An 18,561-nucleotide genomic window follows, 5' to 3' on the forward strand; every position below is an offset into this window, starting at 1 on the left:
AGCTCCTGCCCACCTAGCAGTTCGAAAGCACCCTTAAGTGCAAGTAGATCAATAGGGACCGCTTTATAGCGGGAAGGTAAACGGCGTTTCCGTGTGCTGCGCTGGTGCTGGCTCGCCAGATGCAGCTTAGTCACGCTGGCCACGTGACCCGGAAGTGTCTTCGGACAGCGCTGGCTCTGGGCCTCTTGAGCGAGATGAGCGCACAACCCTAGAGTCGGACACGACTGGCCCGTATGGACAGGGGTACCTTTACCTTTACCTTTATAGTGACAATGTCACAAATTTATATCTCCTTATTTTACTGTGGGAACCTATTGCCAACTACAGCTTCTTTCTCTGTATGCACATGGGACAATAGATGTGTGCATTCTTCATGTGGCAGTGCATGCATGTTAATGCATGTTCCCACGTGGAAATTATATACACGTAGGAAAGTTAGTTGTGTGTGGAGCAGCCCTGAGCAGTGACAGAAGAGACTTTTTTGTGTGTGGTATCAGCATGAGTGGGAAGGGCACAAGAAATTACAATTGAATCCAGTCTAATGCAGTATTATTAAGTGCCATTGAAGAGTTGTGGTAATAATGAAACCAGTCAGATTCATCTTTGTGGGAACTTGCAGGGAAGATTAATTGGGTGTGCAAGATACTCATCTATGTTTACATTGGGTATCAGATTTCATTCAGGGTGGAATGAACTGGCATTTGTTACAAAACAGATCTATGAACCTTTCAAGTTTAGCATCTTGAAATATTTAACCACTTTTTTTTTTTTTTTTGCAAAGTGACCCTTGTTCTTACTTGTGTACACTTTATCAACTGATAACTTTTCTCAGCATTTACCTTTCTTAACAACTTTTTTTTTTCATTTTGTATTGAATCAGTCGCAAAATGATGCATAAGAGCATTAAGAATCCTGCCGGTTCCAGCCAAAAGCCTATCTAGTCCATCAACCTGTTTGTCACAATGATAAACCAGGTGTCTATGGGAGGCCCACAAGCAGGATGTGAGGACAATAGCCTTCTCCTGCTGTTGGGACTCAGCAATTGCTGCTTCAAATGTGGTCATTCAACATAGTGGCATGCGCACAAATATGCAGAGGCTTCCTCCATATATCAGAAAGTGGAGAGTGAGAATTGAGTGCAAATGAGATGGTAAATAGGAGCAAGGAACTACATTCTAGTCAAATGGCAGGGCAAGGCATGGATGATTCCTCATGGAGGCCTTATCCCTAGGAAGTTCAATCATATACAGTGGTGCCCCGCAAGACGAATGCCTCGCAAGACAGAAAACCCGCTAGACGAAAGGGTTTTCCATTTTGGAGGCGCTTCGCAAAACGAATTTCCCTATGGGCTTGCTTCGCAAGACGAAAATGTCTTGCGAGTTCCTGCGGGGTTTTTTTCCTCCCCCCCCCCTTTTCCTAAGTCGCTAAGCTGCTTATCAGCTGGTCTGCTGATAAGCCGCTTAACAGCTGATCGCTAAAAGCCTCTAAACCGCTAATAGCGCTAATCCGCTAAACTGTCAATGGGCTTGCTTCGCAAGACGAAAAAACCGCTATACGAAGAGCCTCACGAATGGATTAATTTCGTCTTGCGAGGCACCACTGTACCTCAATTTGCCTTTCCTTCTGTGTCAGTCTGCTGTAAGCTTCCACCTAGATGCCCATCGATTTGCACCAGATAATCAGATCAGAGGTTACTTTACATGTTACATTTAATGTGCACACTCTCAAAATGTAATGTAAGGGGAAGACAGGCATACTTTGTGAGCTCTGTAAACTGACGTTGAAGACATACATATGGACCAGTCATTGGCCAAGGTGACATGCCATCACAAACATACTTTTGTCTCCTATAAAGCATACTCTGCACACTCTGTGGTTGAAACAAAAGCCCTTTTCATGGCATGGTACGATGGTAAATCTGCATGTATTTAAATTAACACATACTACTGCACAGCAGCCAGTATTAACAGCTGCCACCTCCCCAGCAGAGGTGGCAGATAAAATGTAATTCCAAGGGTGACATTCAAGTCTAGACAAAATTAACTTGATATTAATGCTTGTTTTCAAAAGTAAATAAATTCACACTACCATTTTACAAGTAAAGGGGTCTCATGGTCCCTTCCAACTCTACAATTCTATGATTCTGTGGGGCTTATCAGGTTTCTCTGTCCTCCATCAATCACGGCCTGTGGGTCGGGGGGGGGGAGGAGTAACGTTATTCCGGGAGAATTGCTCTTTCAGAGCTCTGCCATCACCGGCGATCTCCGGCATTGAATGTGTTGGTCTCGTGTGGGGCACCAAGGAGAGCTTGGTTGTCTGGCTGGTGTACCGACCACCCAGCACACCTGCAGCCACCCTGTCAGACCTGCTGGAGGTGGTGGCAGGCTGGGCCTTGGAGTTCCCAAACCTACTGGTTTTGGGAGACTTCAACGTCCATGCCGATGCCGCTCCCTCCTCACAGGCTCTGGACCTAGTGACTTCCATGGCAACACTAGGGCTCTCCCAGGTTGTTTTGGGTCCCACTCATCAAGCAGGCCACATGCTGGATCTGATCTTTGGGGCTGGCATAGATGTGATCATGCTCCCTGCTGTGGAAGTGCCATGGTCTGATCACTACGCTCTGAAAGCCAAGATTGACTTCCCGCTCCTCCCCGGCTCGGGTGGCGAACCTATTTGGGCTCGTCCACGAAAACTGATGGATCCTGATAGATTCCGACAAGCCTTGCGGAACCCTGCTTCTCCTGGCGACTCATTAGATGACCTTGTTGAGGACTGGAATAACCGGCTCTTGGCAGCCATTGATGAGATCGCGCCTAAGCGCCCTCTGCGACCCCGTCGAAACCGGGCCCCTTGGTTTACTGAGGAGCTCCGGAAAATGAAGCGGGATCTCAGACGGCTAGAGCGAGTATGGCGACGGACTCGTGACGGAGCCTCAAGAACATCTTATAGGACGCTTATGAAAGCCTATGAGATGGCTATGAAAGCTGCTAAGAAATCTTACTTTGCAGCTTCCATTGCATCCGCTAGCTCTCGCCCAGCACAACTTTTTAGAATAATTAGGTCAATAACGTCCTTAGGAGGACAACCAAATTTAAGCACAAATTCGACCCACAGCTGTGAGGCATTCGCGAGTTTTCTTGCGGAGAAAGTCCTATTGCTCTGCCGTGACCTCCCTGTCAATTTAGATACAGGCCCACCACCTGCCTCCTTGATCCGTGCCCGTCTTGGCTGATTAGGGAGTGTCCAGATGTTGCGCGGACCCCCCTGGTTGAAATTATCAATTTGTCCCTTGACACGGGGACATTCCCAGGGGAACTGAAGGAAGCAGTGGTGTGTCCACTCTTAAAAAAGACTTCATTAGATCCCTTAGACCTATCCAATTACCGCCCAGTTTCAAATCTTCCATACCTGGGTAAGGTAATTGAGAGAGCGGTTGCTGAACAGCTTGGTAGGTTTCTGGAGGAAACATCGGCATTAGATCCATTTCAGTCCGGTTTCCGTCCTGGTTTTGGGACGGAGACGGCTCTGGTTGCCCTAACAGATGATCTCCGTAGACAACTGGATCGAGGCGGGTCAGGACTGCTGATCCTTTTAGATTTGTCAGCAGCCTTTGACATGGTCGATCATGATCTTCTGGACCACCGCCTCGCAGACGTGGGGATACAGGGCATAGCCCGTAACTGGTTGTGCTCTTTTATCTCTGGTTGGGGACAGAGGGTGGCACTAGGGAGGGAAATGTCGTCGCGCCACTCCTTGGTGTGTGGAGTGCCGCAGGGCGCAATTCTCTCCCCGATGCTTTTTAACATCTTTATGCGCCCCCTTGCCCAGATTATCCGGAGCTTTGGGCTGGGCTGTCACCAATATGCTGATGACACTCAGCTCTATCTGCTGATGGATGGCCACACCGACTCGACCCCGAACACACTGACCAGATGCTTGGAAGCTGTGGCTGGATGGTTTCGTGGGAGCCGATTGAAACTAAATCCTTCGAAGACAGAGGTCCTATGGCTAGGTCGGGATGGCATGGGGATGAGGGACCAACTCCCTTCTCTTGCGGGGGCCCAATTAGTGCCATTGACTTCCGTTAAGAGTTTGGGTGTAATCCTTGACGCCTCCCTTTCCATGGAGGCGCAGGTTACAGCAACAGCCAAGGCGACATTTTTCCACCTTCGCCGCATCAAGCAGTTGGCCCCTTACCTTTCCCGCCCTGACTTGGCCACAGTGATTCATGCGACGGTCATCTCCAGGCTTGACTACTGTAAATTCACTCTACGCGGGGCTGCCCTTGAAGCTGTCCCAGAAACTCCAGTGGGTGCAGAATGCTGCAGCGAGGCTCCTCACGGGGTCTCTGCCATGGGAGCATATTCACCCAGTGCTTTTCAAGCTGCACTGGAGTACAGGGTCAGATTTAAGGTGCTGCTTATGACCTTTAAAGCCCTTCACGGCCTAGGACCCTCGTACCTATGGGACCGCCTCTCCTGGTATGCCCCACGGAGAGCCTCAAGGTCCATAATAAAAACACCCTAGTGGTCCCGGGCCCTAAGGAAGTTAGATTGGCTTCGACCAGAGCCAGGGCCTTTTCAACTCTGGCTCCGGCCTGGTGGAACGCTCTGCCTCATGAGACCAGGGCCCTGCAGGATCTGATTTCTTTCCGCAGGGCCTGTAAGACAGAGTTGTTCCGCCTGGCCTTTGGCTTGCAGCCAATTTGATTTCCTCCCTCCCTCTCTCTCTTTTTTTTCTTTTTTTTCTCTTTCTTTTCCTTCTCCTCCTACAATGAGGCTACATTTTAATATTTTAATGTTCCATTATTTTAATGTTGTATTTTATTTTTGTTTTTAAGTTTGTAATCATTCATCTTGTTTTTATTATTGCTTGTAAGCCGCTCTGAGCCCGGCCTTGGCTGGGGAGGGCGGGGTATAAATAAAAAATTATTATTATTATTATTATTATTATTATTATTATTATTATTATCAATGTTTAAGGATTATGAGTATTCTTTGCCACACTTTTTAGAAGATAACTCTTGTCTAAAGAATATTAACTAGACTTTCATAGCAGTTTGTAAGAAAGAATCACAATGATTAGAATTTGCAATGCAGCAAGGAATTAGCCTTTTCTGATCATCAGAATCTCTGCATAATCCTCCTTTCTTTTGCCCTTACTTGGCCCATATATATATTATGTGTGTACACACACACACACACACACACACACACACAAAACTTGCTATCCTATAGGGCAAAGTAGACCTATTGGGCAGACAAAGAATTATGCATACAGTTTTTCAGGATAAGCATGAAAGATCTAATGGCAGAAATTAGCACAAAACCCTTATTTTAAAAAATGTGTTTGCTTCATTTGCCTATCAGCATTTTCTTTTTAAAATACTCAAAAGAACAGTTTTAATGAAGCATTAAAATTGATAGTTTCTTGCCAGCAGGGATCTTTCTCAGGCCTCAGATTATTAAAGACTTCATGAAAACTGCAACACTATCTTCTTGAATCATTTACATTTTTTTCTTTTTTATGGGCTTATGTAACCATGCAGAAAATCTAATAATAAGGGTGCTATAGGTATACACTGTGGTGCTTTTGCGCAAGCTGAGGTGTCATGTTATTACAAATTACAGAGCAGAAATGCTACTCATAGTTTCAGTACATTGCTTATTTGAGTAACCTTTGTCTAAAGTTCTGAAGCCTAATTGAACCATCTTTCTCCCTTGTTCCTTCCTTCTGCTTCATAGCCACTAAAGGGAACATTACAGACTGCCTTTGTTCAGTGAGCTAGAAGTGGCTTTGATATGCAAAAATCTAGATTTGCTGGTTGGAGCCAGAACTGTGAAGCCCTCACTTTCTTGCACTTTGGTGTTTTATTCCAAAGCAAAGAGGAAGCAATAAGAATCCTTATGTTTTAGGTGACAGTTTAAAATTGCCATATCTGAGGGAGGGGCCACTAGGTGGCGCATCGGAAGATGGCTGACAATAACATCTCTCCGACCCACACGAGGTAATTTGGAGGCTATGATGGGGGTAATTAGCCTCCTTAACCCCCCCAGGATTATGGGGGGGACGGCCCTTGCCTGCTGTGCCCTATACCACCCCCGAATTTGTGGGGGTGGGTGCACTAGGCACAAAGCCCTCCCGTGGGATTTTCGGCACTCCTCGACGCCGTCCCCGATTCGCGCCGCTGGTTGCAATGATCTTTAAAAGAAATAATTTGGACATGATTAATTGCACATACATCAAGGAAAAAGGGGAGTAAATACTGCTGACAGAAGAGATCTCTGATAACAAGACAACAATAAAATACGAGAAGAACGTCAAGATACGGTAATGACTGAGGGGGGAGGGGGGGAAAAACCTGCCTCTACCTTTTTATGTGATTTAACAAGAATCCCCCTCCCCTAATGAGTTAGAAATTAAGGACTTAAGCTGTGGATTTAAGGCTGTGTGGAGATAAACTTTCAATCCAAAGCAATGTTTCAAGATGAAGCTGGAAAGCTTAAGAGTTTTGGAGTGACGCAGTCAGGAAAAAATGCCGTTCGCCATTTTGTGAGGCATTGTGGGAGCTCTTGGGTCTGGGAAGAGAAAGAGAGAAATAGAGTTGTTTACATATCGTGAATCAACTCCTCGGTGGGACTTAAGAGCGACAAATGCCAAAATTTACGATGGATAAAGTGATGTTATCTACGAAGGAGATATATGGAAACCATCTGGACTTAGTGGAGGAACGGGAAATCCACACAGGATTATTACACTTGCTATCGGCTTAAGGAGAGGGACGCAGGTGGCGCTGTGGGTTAAAGCCTCAGCGCCTAGGACTTGCCGATCGAAAGGTCGGCGGTTCGAATCCCTGCGGCGGGGTGCGCTCCCGCTGCTCGGTCCCAGCGCCTGCCAACCTAGCAGTTCGAAAGCATCTCCGGGTGCAAGTAAATAGGGACCGCTTACCAGCGGGAAGGTAAACGGCGTTTCCGTGTGCGGCTCTGGCTCGCCAGAGCAGCGATGTCACGCTGGCCACGTGACCCGGAAGTGTCTCCGGACAGCGCTGGCCCCTGGCCTCTTAAGTGAGATGGGCGCACAACCCCAGAGTCTGTCAAGACTGGCCCGTACGGGCAGGGGTACCTTTACCTTTATCGGCTTAAGGAGACTAACAGAAGAGATCGTAAAGGAAAAAGAGAAATTATACGAACAAGATATGATGTGGCAACACCAAGATAAGACTGGATAGAATTATGAACTTTGTTTGGACTGATTGGGACTGATTTGGACATTAACGCAGTAATAAGAAGATGATCTGAATTCCCCTTTGGATCTTGAAGTATGGGTTCCCCCAACAAAATTTAAAAATTTGGCTTTGTAATTCGGAATTTATATGATGTGATTTAATTTGATGTGATTGGCCAGTTAATAAAAATTAATTAAAAAAAATAAAAATAAAATTGCCATATCTGAGATCCAACAAGATAAGCTTTATACTATGCATACTGTATACAGTTCACCATTTTTCTTCTCCTTCCCTGCTCGCCAAAATAGGGTAATTTATTTCAGGTGCTTCATCTCTACTGTTGCCATAAATTTGTGTGTGCAAATTGGCAACTTGAAGAGATGGCAGTGCCAGCTACTACCTAAGGTCATGTGAACCTGAAGACCTTGTGTGGTGTCAGAGAAAACATCCCTTTCCCCATCCCTCATTTCCCCTCCAAAGAAAGAAATAATCTGTTTATATTTGGGATTGATGAAGAGAATGATGCCCAGGTAAGGTGGTGCTGTCCTCTCTTATCCATTTACTGCCTTTATCAGGAAAAGAAAGTTTGTTCTCCTTTTGTCATTGACTGAAAGTGAGGAGCTTTGGCCACCCAGTATCATAAGAGCCAAGAACCTGGGTATCATCTCTCTCAGCTTTCTAAATTCCAATCTAATGCATAGCCCTAATAGCAGGCGGACCGCCTAAAGCAGGATCAGCCACCCTTAACAATAGGAGAGGAGTTGAGCCTGTGGAATGATTTATTGAACTGAGCCAATGCGGACATTGAAGAGGTTGTAAAGACCAATACAGTGTAATGTTCTTGGTTGGTTATATACTCCTGTTGACCTAAAAATGAATAAAAATATTCATTAGGAAATAAACAGTAGGAGAGGGGCTACACCACATCATCCATTATATACTGATTTGCCTAAGGGTATTGGAATCTATTGTCTATTCATACCAAATTATCTATTCATACCAAACTGTCATTACTAGAAATTTCCCTTATTTTTTTAAATAAAAAAATGTAGTTTTCAGCATTCTGTTGGTATAGAAGAAATTGCACAATGTCTACCGTTAGTGTCATTCTTTAAACTAGAAGGGCCCTTTTTATTCTAGATAGTGCGGAAACGTTTATATAATTTAGTAGAGTTTAAACAATCCCCTGTTTTAGTTAACGCAACGACAAATGGGTTGCTAGCTCGTTTGAGTCCTATCAATAATTATAGGTAAAGGTACCCCTGCCTGTACGGGCCGGTCTTAACAGACTCTAGGGTTGTGCGCTCATCTCACTCTAGAGGCCGGGAGCCAGCGCTGGTTGATATCTGGTTGATAATCACTTTCTGTCCCTCTTAAAGACAACACACATGAATCTGAATCATATTAACATAAACTGCTTTACTATCAGATTCATTCAGGTTTACAGAGTTGTTCCTGAAGGCAGGCTTAGGTTACATAACAGATAAACTATATACTAGATAGTAGTGAGTCATGAGAAGACAGCATCCGAGCAGTTACCAGTTAACACTCCTTGCAGTAACCGACCAACCAACCGACAAAACTGCCTGCCACATAGAGGCAGTTAGTCCTCTCTTGGGATGTTGGACTTGATTGACAGCTTTATATCCCACAGATAGCCTACTTTTCCGAAAACTTATAATAGTATACAGTGGTGCCTCGCAAGACGAAATTAATCCGTTCCGTGAGGCTCTTCGTATAGCGGTTTTTTCGTCTTGCGAAGCAAGCCCATTGACAGCTTAGCGGATTAGCGCTATTAGCGGTTTAGCGGCTTTTAGCGGATCAGCTGATAAGCGGCTTAGCGGCTTAGGAAAAGGGGGGGAAGGGGGAAAAACCCGCAGGAACTCGCAAGACATTTCGTCTTGCGAAGCAAGCCCATAGGGAAATTCGTTTTGTGAAGCGCCTCCAAAACGGAAAACCCTTTCGTCTAGCGGGTTTTCCGTCTTGCGAGGCATTCGTCTTGCGGGGCACCACTGTATAAATAAAAGCACAAAGACCTGCCCTAGAGTGAAGGCATTCTGGGAAATGATATATAATGAGTTGAAAAAGGTATTTAAGTATACCTTCACTAAGAAACCAGAGGCCTTCCTTCTGGGCATTGTCGGCCAGAAGGTGTTAAAGAAGGACCGAACATTTTTTATGTATGCAACAACGGCAGCAAGGATACTCATCGCTAAGAGCTGGAAAACTCAAGATCTACCCACACTGGAAGAGTGGCAGATGCAGCTGATGGACTATATGCAACTGGCCGAGATGACTGGCAGAATTCGAGACCTGGGAGAAGAGAGGGTTGAAGAAGACTGGAAGAAATTCAAGATTTATTTACAAAAGTATTGTAATTTGGTTGAATGCTAAGAAGGATGCTAGATCATAAATAATTGCCTACCAATGAATTAGATTTGAACTTGAAGATAAGTGAGATTGAGGGAAACATAAAATTTTTGGAGATTAGATTAAATTAACTGAACAAGATTTAAGAATATAAATAAGATGATAAATTGCTGGAAAAAATTTATAATGATGTAAGTGGGAGTGGGAGACGTGAGGGAGTCCAAAGAAGTTCTGAAAAATGTTATGATCCAAGCTATATTGTTTATTATTTTTGCATTTTGTATCTAAAAAATCTCAATAAATATCTATATATAAAAAAAAAAGCACAAAGCATCACGAGATCACATTTATAAAATAAAACCCAGGTAAATCTAGTATCATAAGAACCAGGGCCGTCTTAGCCATAGGCGCTAGGGGTGCGGGGCACCCGGGTGCTGGGCTCTCAGGGGTGCCAGGCCGAGAGTCCGAGGCCCGAGAGTTGAGTCCAGGGAAGAGCCCGTCTGTCGGTCAGAGCGCCGCGGCGGGCTCTTCTGCTGTGGGCAGCTCTGCACCGCAAGTTCGGGGGCAGCCGAGCCATCGAGACACTGAGGCGGCCGGCTGGCTCTGCCCTCCTGCACGCCTGGGACTGGGCAACCAGGGGGGCGGGTGCCAGGTGGAACTTCACACCCCGGCGCCGCATATGCTTAAGACAGCCCTGATAAGAACTCCAGCCCACCAACAGCTGCCCCAGCCCAAATCCTCACCCTAAACATTATATTTTCTCCCACTTCGAAAGGGACATGAAGGATGGGCTGCTTCTCCAAGTTTTGGATCCTGTGTCCAGGGCAAATGCTTCAAAAACTTCATTTGCCTCTTAAAACCATGGTTTAACTAATCCTCCTAGGAAAAAAATAACCTAGAAATTATGGATTCTGTGTAGCTCGCCAGCCCAGTGGGTTTGAAGGGAAATGTTTCACAGCAAACAAACTCAAAAATAATCTGTCTTGGACATTAAGAGCAAGATTTTCTTTTGACTCCTTGTTTTGGGTAGGGGGAGGAATATATTATTCAAGGACAGGTTTTATAATACAGCAAGAAAACATTCTGAGGCCTAGTGTCTGGTGGCTGTGTTCAGTCAGTTCTCCGCAGCTTTTAAAACTGCTACGGATGAGTAGCATAGCCATGTGCTCCTCCCCTCACATTCTGCACATACATGGAGATCTTGGCTCACATTAAGTCGAGAGTTTCCTGTTACATCTGACCCAGGGAAGTCTGGCTTAATGTTAGTGAACAAACCCAAAAAACAATCCTGACTCATTTTCCAGGTTTGTTAACCAACACTAAGCTAGAGAAACCCTATTTTGACATAATTGGGAACTCTGGTTAAATGTGAGCCAGGATCTGTGCGATGGGAAGGGGAGAGTGGTGAGGGAGGAGTATTTGTCCATGGTTGATGAAGCCTTGGGTGGTCATCCAAATATGGCCACCGTGTTTCTGCCTGTGATTTGCACCAGGAAGATGTTTTCCTTGAGTTTTAATTCATTTATTTTGTATTTATTTATTAGACTTATATACCACCCTTCATCATAAGATTTCACAAATCTTTCTCTCTGATTCCTGGCCTGTTAGCTGTGATATGATATGATATGATATGATATGATGATTATGTGCTACAGGTGCACTTAACATCTTCAACAGCATCAAAGTTCTTACGTAACTGATCATTTAAAAGCTGTGAATGAGAGTGTGAAATGTGTTATCAAGAGAATTATAAATTGTTTGCTATAGGTTGACTTTGTTAATAAAGTACATTGGGAAACGAAGGGTGCTATTTCTGAACCTGTGAGGAGCTGTGGTGCTAAGAAGCTGATAGCTACTAATTGATAGCTTGGGGGAGCTTGAAGTTTGATAACAACCAACATTGTGTTAGTATTGCTCTCTCTTATCACGGCCTAGGACCCTCGTACCTACGGGACCGCCTCTCCCGGTATGCCCCACGGAGAGCCTCAAGGTCCATAAATAGCAACACCCTTGTGGTCCCGGGCCCTAAGGAAGTTAGCTTGGCTTCAACCAGAGCCAGGGCCTTTTCAACTCTGGCTCCGGTCTGGTGGAACGCTCTGCCTCATGAGACCAGGGCCCTGCAGGATCTGATTTCTTTCCGCAGGGCCTGTAAGACAGAGTTGTTCCGTCTGGCCTTTGGCTTGGAGCCAATTTGATTCCCTCCCTCTCTTTTTTTCTTTTTCTTTTCCTTCTCCTTCTGCGATGAGGCTACATTTTAATATTTTAATGTTTCAATATTTTAATGTTGTATTTTTAAATTTTGTTTTTAAGTTGTAATCATTTAACTTGTTTTTATTATTGCTTGTAAGCCACTCTGAGCCCGGCCTTGGCTGGGGAGGACGGGGTATAAATAAAAATTATTATTATTATTATTATTATTATTATTATCTGTTATCTGTATTTTGTTTTCGTCATGTGATATAACAGAGGTCTTTAAAAGATGATGTTGCAAAGAAGGACAAGAAGTTGGCTACCACTTTCCCCTTCTCTACATGCCTTAGTTCTCCTTAGTATCGGCTGTGCGTTGTGTTTTGCCACCTCTTGTAAATAAAAGTAGTAAATAAAAACAGAAGTAAATAAACAATTAAGAGAGCACAGTGAAATCAGGGCCTCAGGGGCCCTTCTCATATCATTTTTGTTTGCAGCTTAGCTTAGTTCTTTCCTGCACCCCAAAGGTTATATCAGAAGCCCCAGGCCATAATGGAGGAGTCTGTTCTGGAGGTCTTTCCTATCACTAGCAACTTTCCTCCTAGAAAGTGGAGTAAAACTGGCACAGAGTGGACCTACAGCATCACTCCAGTTTCTGACATGAGGCCTTATGTGACAGATTTGGGGCATGCAAAAGCCTATTGCCGCCTTTTTAAACTAGGCTTTGTTACACAGCTTTATACCCGTACCCACTATGAAAGTTGTTTTCATCAGTTTCCCCAATTCATCTCATTGGCACAGGACTTGGCAAGTCGTCCTTTAATGCCAATTTAAGACCTTGGAAGCAGAAGGATTTGCAGGCCACAGACTCTATAGACCCCCCCCCCATTCCACGCTTGACTCTTTCAGAAGCCTGGAGGAGGGAGAAGATGATGACTTGCCATGTGAATGATGACTATTAGGTAGTGGGTGGACATAGCAGACGACACAGAGATTTCTCCAAGTAGTTCTTAAGAAGTAAGCTGGAACTGAACTGAACCGCAAACAGCTCAGCCGGCCTGCTTTTATAGGCAGCCGGCTGTCACCATTGTAACAACAACAGCCCAGGGTTTCCCACCTAAATTAACTTAGGTGGACCTGAGTGAAAACTATATACACAATACCCCCTGGTGGCCAGGGTGAGAACTTCAATACATAACAATGATAATGAAGAGGGGAGCGAATAAGAACCCACTTAGGTTGTTAATGTACATGGACATTGGGGTCAAAGATTGTATCAGCCCCAGGACTAAACATTTCCTAAATTGGCTTGTTCCAAGTTAAACCTCAGACAACACTTACAGATTAGTCCAAAGTGTGACCTACCATGTTGGATGGCGTGGGGGGGGGGGATTCCTGTGTCCATTCCTGCCAACTCCCAATACCAAGAAGCTTCCCAGTGTGCAGGAAGGTAGATGGTACTGTCTGAGGTATCCCCACTCATGGTAGCTAGCAGAAGCCTCTGAAATGGGGCGTTTGGGGGAAGGGGTGGACTAGGACAGGGTCCTCAGCCTCTTTAGACAGCCCCACTGCTGTTGCATGATGGCAGTGGGCCCAATCTGGGCCTCTTGACTGCACTGACCTGGGAGCTGATGCAGTGAAGGAACATATTTTTCATACCTCTCCCACACTTCACAACCTGGCTAGCAGGGGCAGGTCTGTAGATACAGCGAGGGCAGAGCTTGTCCATCGGGCACTGTCACTTGCAGCCAGGTGCTTGGTCTGCAGCCTTTGTTTTGTATTCTGAAATCTTTGCATCTTCATAATCTCCTATTTCTCCTTCTTATTCCAAAAGCTCTTTCAAAATGTTCATAAAGTGATTAATTTAAGTGATGGCAAGGCGTGTCCTTTAGAACCTAATAATAATAATGCAAAATCTTACTGTAGTATGTGGATCATAAATGACAGAGACAGTACAGTACAGCATGCCTACCAGTTCTTACTTCCCCGCTACCGCTGCTTTTCACTTTATAGTTAATTCCTGCTCTTCACAGTTTCTTGGGGTGAGATCAAGTTGGAGATTGGTCTACAGTTAACCGGTCTAACTTGTATCCCTTCTCTTCTCTTTCCCGCCCCGCAAATACCTGTACAGTGGTACCTTGAGTTAATAACTTAATTCATTCTGGAGATCCATTCTTAACCTGAAACTGTTCTTAACCTGAAGCACCACTTTAGCTAATGGGGCCTCCCACTGCCGCCGCTGCCGCGTGATTTCTGTTCTCATCCTGAAGTAAAATTCTTAACCCAAGGTACTATTTTTGGTTTAGCAGAGTCTGTAACCTGAAGCATCTGTAACCCGAGGTACCACTGTACAGCTTAGTTTTTGCGGAACACATGGTGCTGGCCAACTCCCAAGACCACCATCCACATACTTGCAAAAGAGAGGTGATCTTTTTAAATTACCTTGTGGTGGAAAGTAAATCCCGATGGAAACATTTTAGATTAATGATTAAAATATAGCAGCTTGTATAGAAGCCAGCACTGAATGTTAAATGAGAGCTTTAAAAAGTTGTGATCCATGTAAAACTTTATTAGATATATTCAGTGCTATTCTTCTAGAAAAAGAGATTCTGGAACCCATCGTGAACTCACCCTTGTTCTTTGATAATGGCAATGGTGCCCATCTAAGAGGTGCAAGAACTGAGTTCCGGTTGGGGGGAAAGGGTCCTGGATATATTAACCACCCACAAAGTTAGACGAATCAGTTTTTCTCTGAATTGATTGTGGCTGTGCAAAAGAAGGGTGCATCGTCTCCCCGAGGGCTTCTTTGTTTAGCTGCACATATCGCAGTATAGAAATTTCAGATTGAAAACAATACTTTTATAGCATTCTCAAGAACAATAAGGGGGGGGGGGGAATTGCTAGCAGATTACCTTCCCCTCTCACAATTTGGTCTGAACAACAAACAGCTTCTGATGTTTAATTTCCACAGAGAAATGCGAAGGCGCACAGTAATGCAACCAATAAACCACACCAGTGACGGCAGATATTTCTTAAGTTTATATCCCGCCCTTCTTTATAGGTGCGGAAACATCACAGACTCAGTCTGCTCCATCCAGTTGCTGAATTTCATTCATCCCACCTGAGAAGAACTTTGAAGGCGCAGATTGAGCCACCTGGCAGCTGCCTGGTCTGCAGGGTCCCACCTCCTACAAGAGGCTGCCCAGCACTGGACAGCTGATAGCTAGCTCAGTTTACATCTTCCAAGTGCTCTCTTTGGAGATGCCTGATACATAGCCCCTCATGCGCAAGGCCAGTCAGCGCCAGAAGACCCCTTCCCTCAAGGAGGGGTGCCTGATAACTTTATCCAAGAATTCAAAGCCTTACTTAGATGGGAGAGATCTGTGGAACCTGCTTGATTTTTCTGTAGTTCAACAACCCATGGTAGAAGAAAGATTCTCCATCCTTGTTCTATATCAGGCATAGCCAAACTCGTCCCTCCAGGTGTTTTGGGACTACAACTCCCATCATCCCTAGCTAACAAGACCAGTGGTCAGGGATGATGGGAGTTGTAGTCCCAAAACATCTGGAGGGCCGAGTTTGGCTATGCCTGTTCTACATAGTTGTCTGAGAACATCTGCATTCTCGTGCCTTTTTTGTACATTGTTCATATCTCATTAAGAGCCATTGCTATCCTGTGCCAGGGTTTTTAACACCCTTTGTATGTAACATTTTTGTTCTTTGACAACGTTCCTTGTTTTTCCTGTATTTTATCACAGCTGCAAGGGGTGATTGCTAAAAATCTAGTAACTCTATAATTTATGCTCCTTGCAAGTGAACGCTCTCACACACATAATACACACACATGCTGTTCACACTTACGCTTTATTAATAGAGAAAGAGAAGTGTGTGTTCCCCACAAGAGTAACCCACCTGGCAAGGTCATTTAAGGATAGCAAAACTGCTGGTAATTGTTTATAATGCCTTTGTGTGTGTTGGTGTTATACAGTGTGTGTCCCAGATGAAACAACACACTTTTTTACGTTTGGTTTAGGTAGTACAAATCAGGAGTGAGAGTGTGTGTAGACAGCTTGTGCTTCAAAACAGCGGCCTGCATGTATTTTTATTTATTTGTGTCCCCCCTTTTTTGTGGCGTTTTACGTGATTACAGTGCACTCCTGTGCATTTTTATGCCGAAATAAGTCCCTAGTTTTGAAAAAAGTTTTTCTTTTTCTTTTATTTTCTAGAGTGTAATTTGGAATAATTTGTTGGGGTTCAGAACTTACTGGGTTAATGTTTGTTCTGAGTGTGCCTCCCATTCTGACGTGGGAAAGGAGGGAGGAGCTTGTTGTTCTCTCTGTGTCTCTGAGAGAGACGGACGGAAGCCATGAATGCTAGCAGTCCAGGAGATTTTGGGAAATGCTGAGCTGTAAATATTTGCTGCAATAAAGAACTGATGGACATACACAGTGCTTGGTGTGTTTGGATCTGAAGCAGACTGCAACGGTTTTGATCCGCTGTGTTTTTACTCTGCTAGACGAAACCGGAGAAGAAAAAGGTCCGCGCAGCTTGGCTGGGAGCGTGCCGGACCACTGGGGCTAATTGGGGCCATAAAGCAATTAGATGGCCGGTGCAATTAAGATCTTATCAAGATCGTTTCACAGGTTATGGGAGGACCTAATTACCGCTAATAAAACTGTTGCTAAGAGTCTGCCGGTGAGCTTTGAAGTCTTGAAGTCAGCTTGGCAATAGCTGGAAGACGCTACTGAGGCGGCAGAGGTCTGCGTTCTGTGTTTTGCCTGCTTCTAAGAGGCAAGAGTTGCTGAGGCAGAGAGCTGAAAAAGCAGCTGAGGAATCGGGTGCCGGAGAGCTGGCTGGTGAAACGTGAGTACAGCTGGGCCCCGGGAAAGAGGAGAGAATGGCGGACAGCCAAGTTCTTGAGGACGTTCCGCTTGAGAAGCTCACTTTAAGAAGTTGGGCAACCTGGTCCAGAAGAGTAAGGGGTTGGTTTCTGGTTACTGGGCTTTGGCATGTAAGCCAGAAGGAGCCATTACCCCTGAATTCAGGTCCTGAAGGGACAGACATTACAGGCATTGAGGCTGCGTTGCCTGAAGATAGCCTGCAGAGAATGCAAAGAGAGCTTGCTATGCTAAAGGCATGCGTACATGCATCACTTTTGCCCAGTTTGGAGGGCGTAAAGTCAGCAAGGGCTGCCTGGGAGGTGCTGAGAAGTTTGTGTGAAACTTCAGCAGGATGCCAGAGCCCTGGAGGAGTCATGAAGAGCCTAGAAATGGCTGTAGCCCCAGTCCCTGAGGTGCAAGTCGGGGGGGCTGAGAATTCCAAAGGCAAGTTTCAAAAGTATTCCACTGTGAGTGCTGAAGTGGAACGCAGTTTCAGCGAGGGCAGGGCTGGCACAGAGTGCTCTTCCGGAAGAAGGGGGGCCAGGCCAGCTGAAAGGAGCCCTGGGCAGTATTTTTCCACTGAGGATCGTCGTCGTCAGCCAAAGGCTGGGAAGCTCCGGAGAGCTAGACGCTTCAAGGTCGGCCACCTGGACAAAGTGAAGATAAGGCCTAAAGAGTCGCGTGGGAACGCAGAGGCCAGGCCGGTCTCCAAGGCAACGGAGGAGGCTACTTCTACGGAAGCTGCCAAGGTCCTGAGCAAGGGGGAGTTGGTTGCCAAGACAACCAGACAGAACTGCTGCAAAAGCCCAAAGACAGGGGGCAGCGGGACGTTTGTTGCCAGTATGGCCTTGTTTGAGGACAGCTCTGAGAGACACACTAATTTTCGTTTTGTAATCGACTCAGGAGCTAACTGCCACCTGATCTCAGAGACCCCTGCAGTCGAGATGTGGAATTGCAAGGCAATTCCGGCTGGAAAAACTGTTCAGTTTGCAAATGGGACAAAGAAAAATGTGACTAACATTGCAAATGTATTGTTTTCTGTTTTGCAGGAGCAGATGGAAGTTTGCATTGTGCCAGGAGTGCAACACTGTATTTTATCTGTGCCTTATTTGTTGAAAAAGGGGTTTAAGGTTTGCTTTGAACATGATGTTTGTACAATCTCCAAAGGAGGGAAGCAACTGGTCAGAGTTGCAAAGGGGCAGAATGATCTCTTCATTCTTAAAACGTCTCTGGAGGGTGAGGGGAAGGTTGAGAAAGCACAAGCCCTGCGTGCTACAGTTCCCACTCATGTTTCATGTTGTTGTGTGTGGCATAAGAAGACAGCTCATGCTTGTCTTGAAGAACTACAGGTGCTACCTGAGGTTTCCAAAGGCTGTAAAATTGAGGTATGTGCAAGAGTCCTAGATTGTCAGGCTTGCAGACAGGCAAAGGTAAGAGGGTGCAGTTACCCCAGGGTGGAGAGGGTAACCACAAAACCTTTTGATCTTGTACACATAGATCTGTTGGGTCCCATGAAGGAACCAAGTTTGGGAGGGGCCAGGTTTCTGCTGACACTGCAGGATGATTTTTCGCAGAACACCTGGACACATGGTCTCAAATCCAAGGAAGATGCAGCACAGCTGGTTAGTCGTTGGATTGAAGAGGTGGAACTAAGGTTCTCCACCAGAGTCAGGGAAATTGCTAGTGACAGAGGTTCACAGTTTACTGGGTCTGCTTTGCAGAAGTTCTTTCACAAGAAAGGGATAAGTCACACAGTGACTTCTCCTCAACAGAGGGGGGTGGCAGAGCTAAGAAGTGAGGCTCTGGTTAAAGCTGCACAGGTGATGCTGTTAGATTCTGGGTTATCTCCAAAGTTTTGGATGGAGGCAGTTAAATATGTGAGCTTCACCTGGAATCGGT

General features: G+C 45.3%; 1 protein-coding gene and 1 long non-coding RNA gene across 23 annotated transcripts in view; one reads left to right on the forward strand and one right to left on the reverse strand.

The window, feature by feature from the left end:
• The window catches only part of ATXN1 (ataxin 1), a 224,714-nt gene that overhangs the window by 177,275 nt on the left and 28,878 nt on the right, over window positions 1-18,561 (forward strand). Inside the window, exon 1 of one of the 21 annotated variants that reach the window (XM_079983277.1) lies at window positions 9,933-9,960. The exons of the other annotated variants lie outside the window; for them this stretch is intronic. The gene's annotated coding sequence lies outside the window, so the exon portion shown is untranslated. Of the gene's footprint in view, window positions 1-9,932; window positions 9,961-18,561 lie in introns of those variants that run through there. 21 annotated transcript variants of the gene reach the window in all.
• On the reverse strand, window positions 7,987-11,186 carry LOC307219826. Of its 2 annotated transcripts, none has more exons than XR_013840586.1 (2): window positions 10,339-11,186; window positions 7,987-8,092 (listed from the first exon to the last, which is right to left on the reverse strand). It is a non-coding gene; the product is annotated as an uncharacterized lncRNA (long non-coding RNA). The 2 variants fall into 2 exon arrangements; XR_013840587.1 differs by lacking the exon at window positions 10,339-11,186 and adding an exon at window positions 8,722-8,907.

The sequence above is a fragment of the Podarcis cretensis genome, assembly GCF_951804945.1.
Source record: "Podarcis cretensis genome assembly, chromosome: 7".
Taxonomy (NCBI): Eukaryota; Metazoa; Chordata; class Lepidosauria; order Squamata; family Lacertidae; genus Podarcis; species Podarcis cretensis.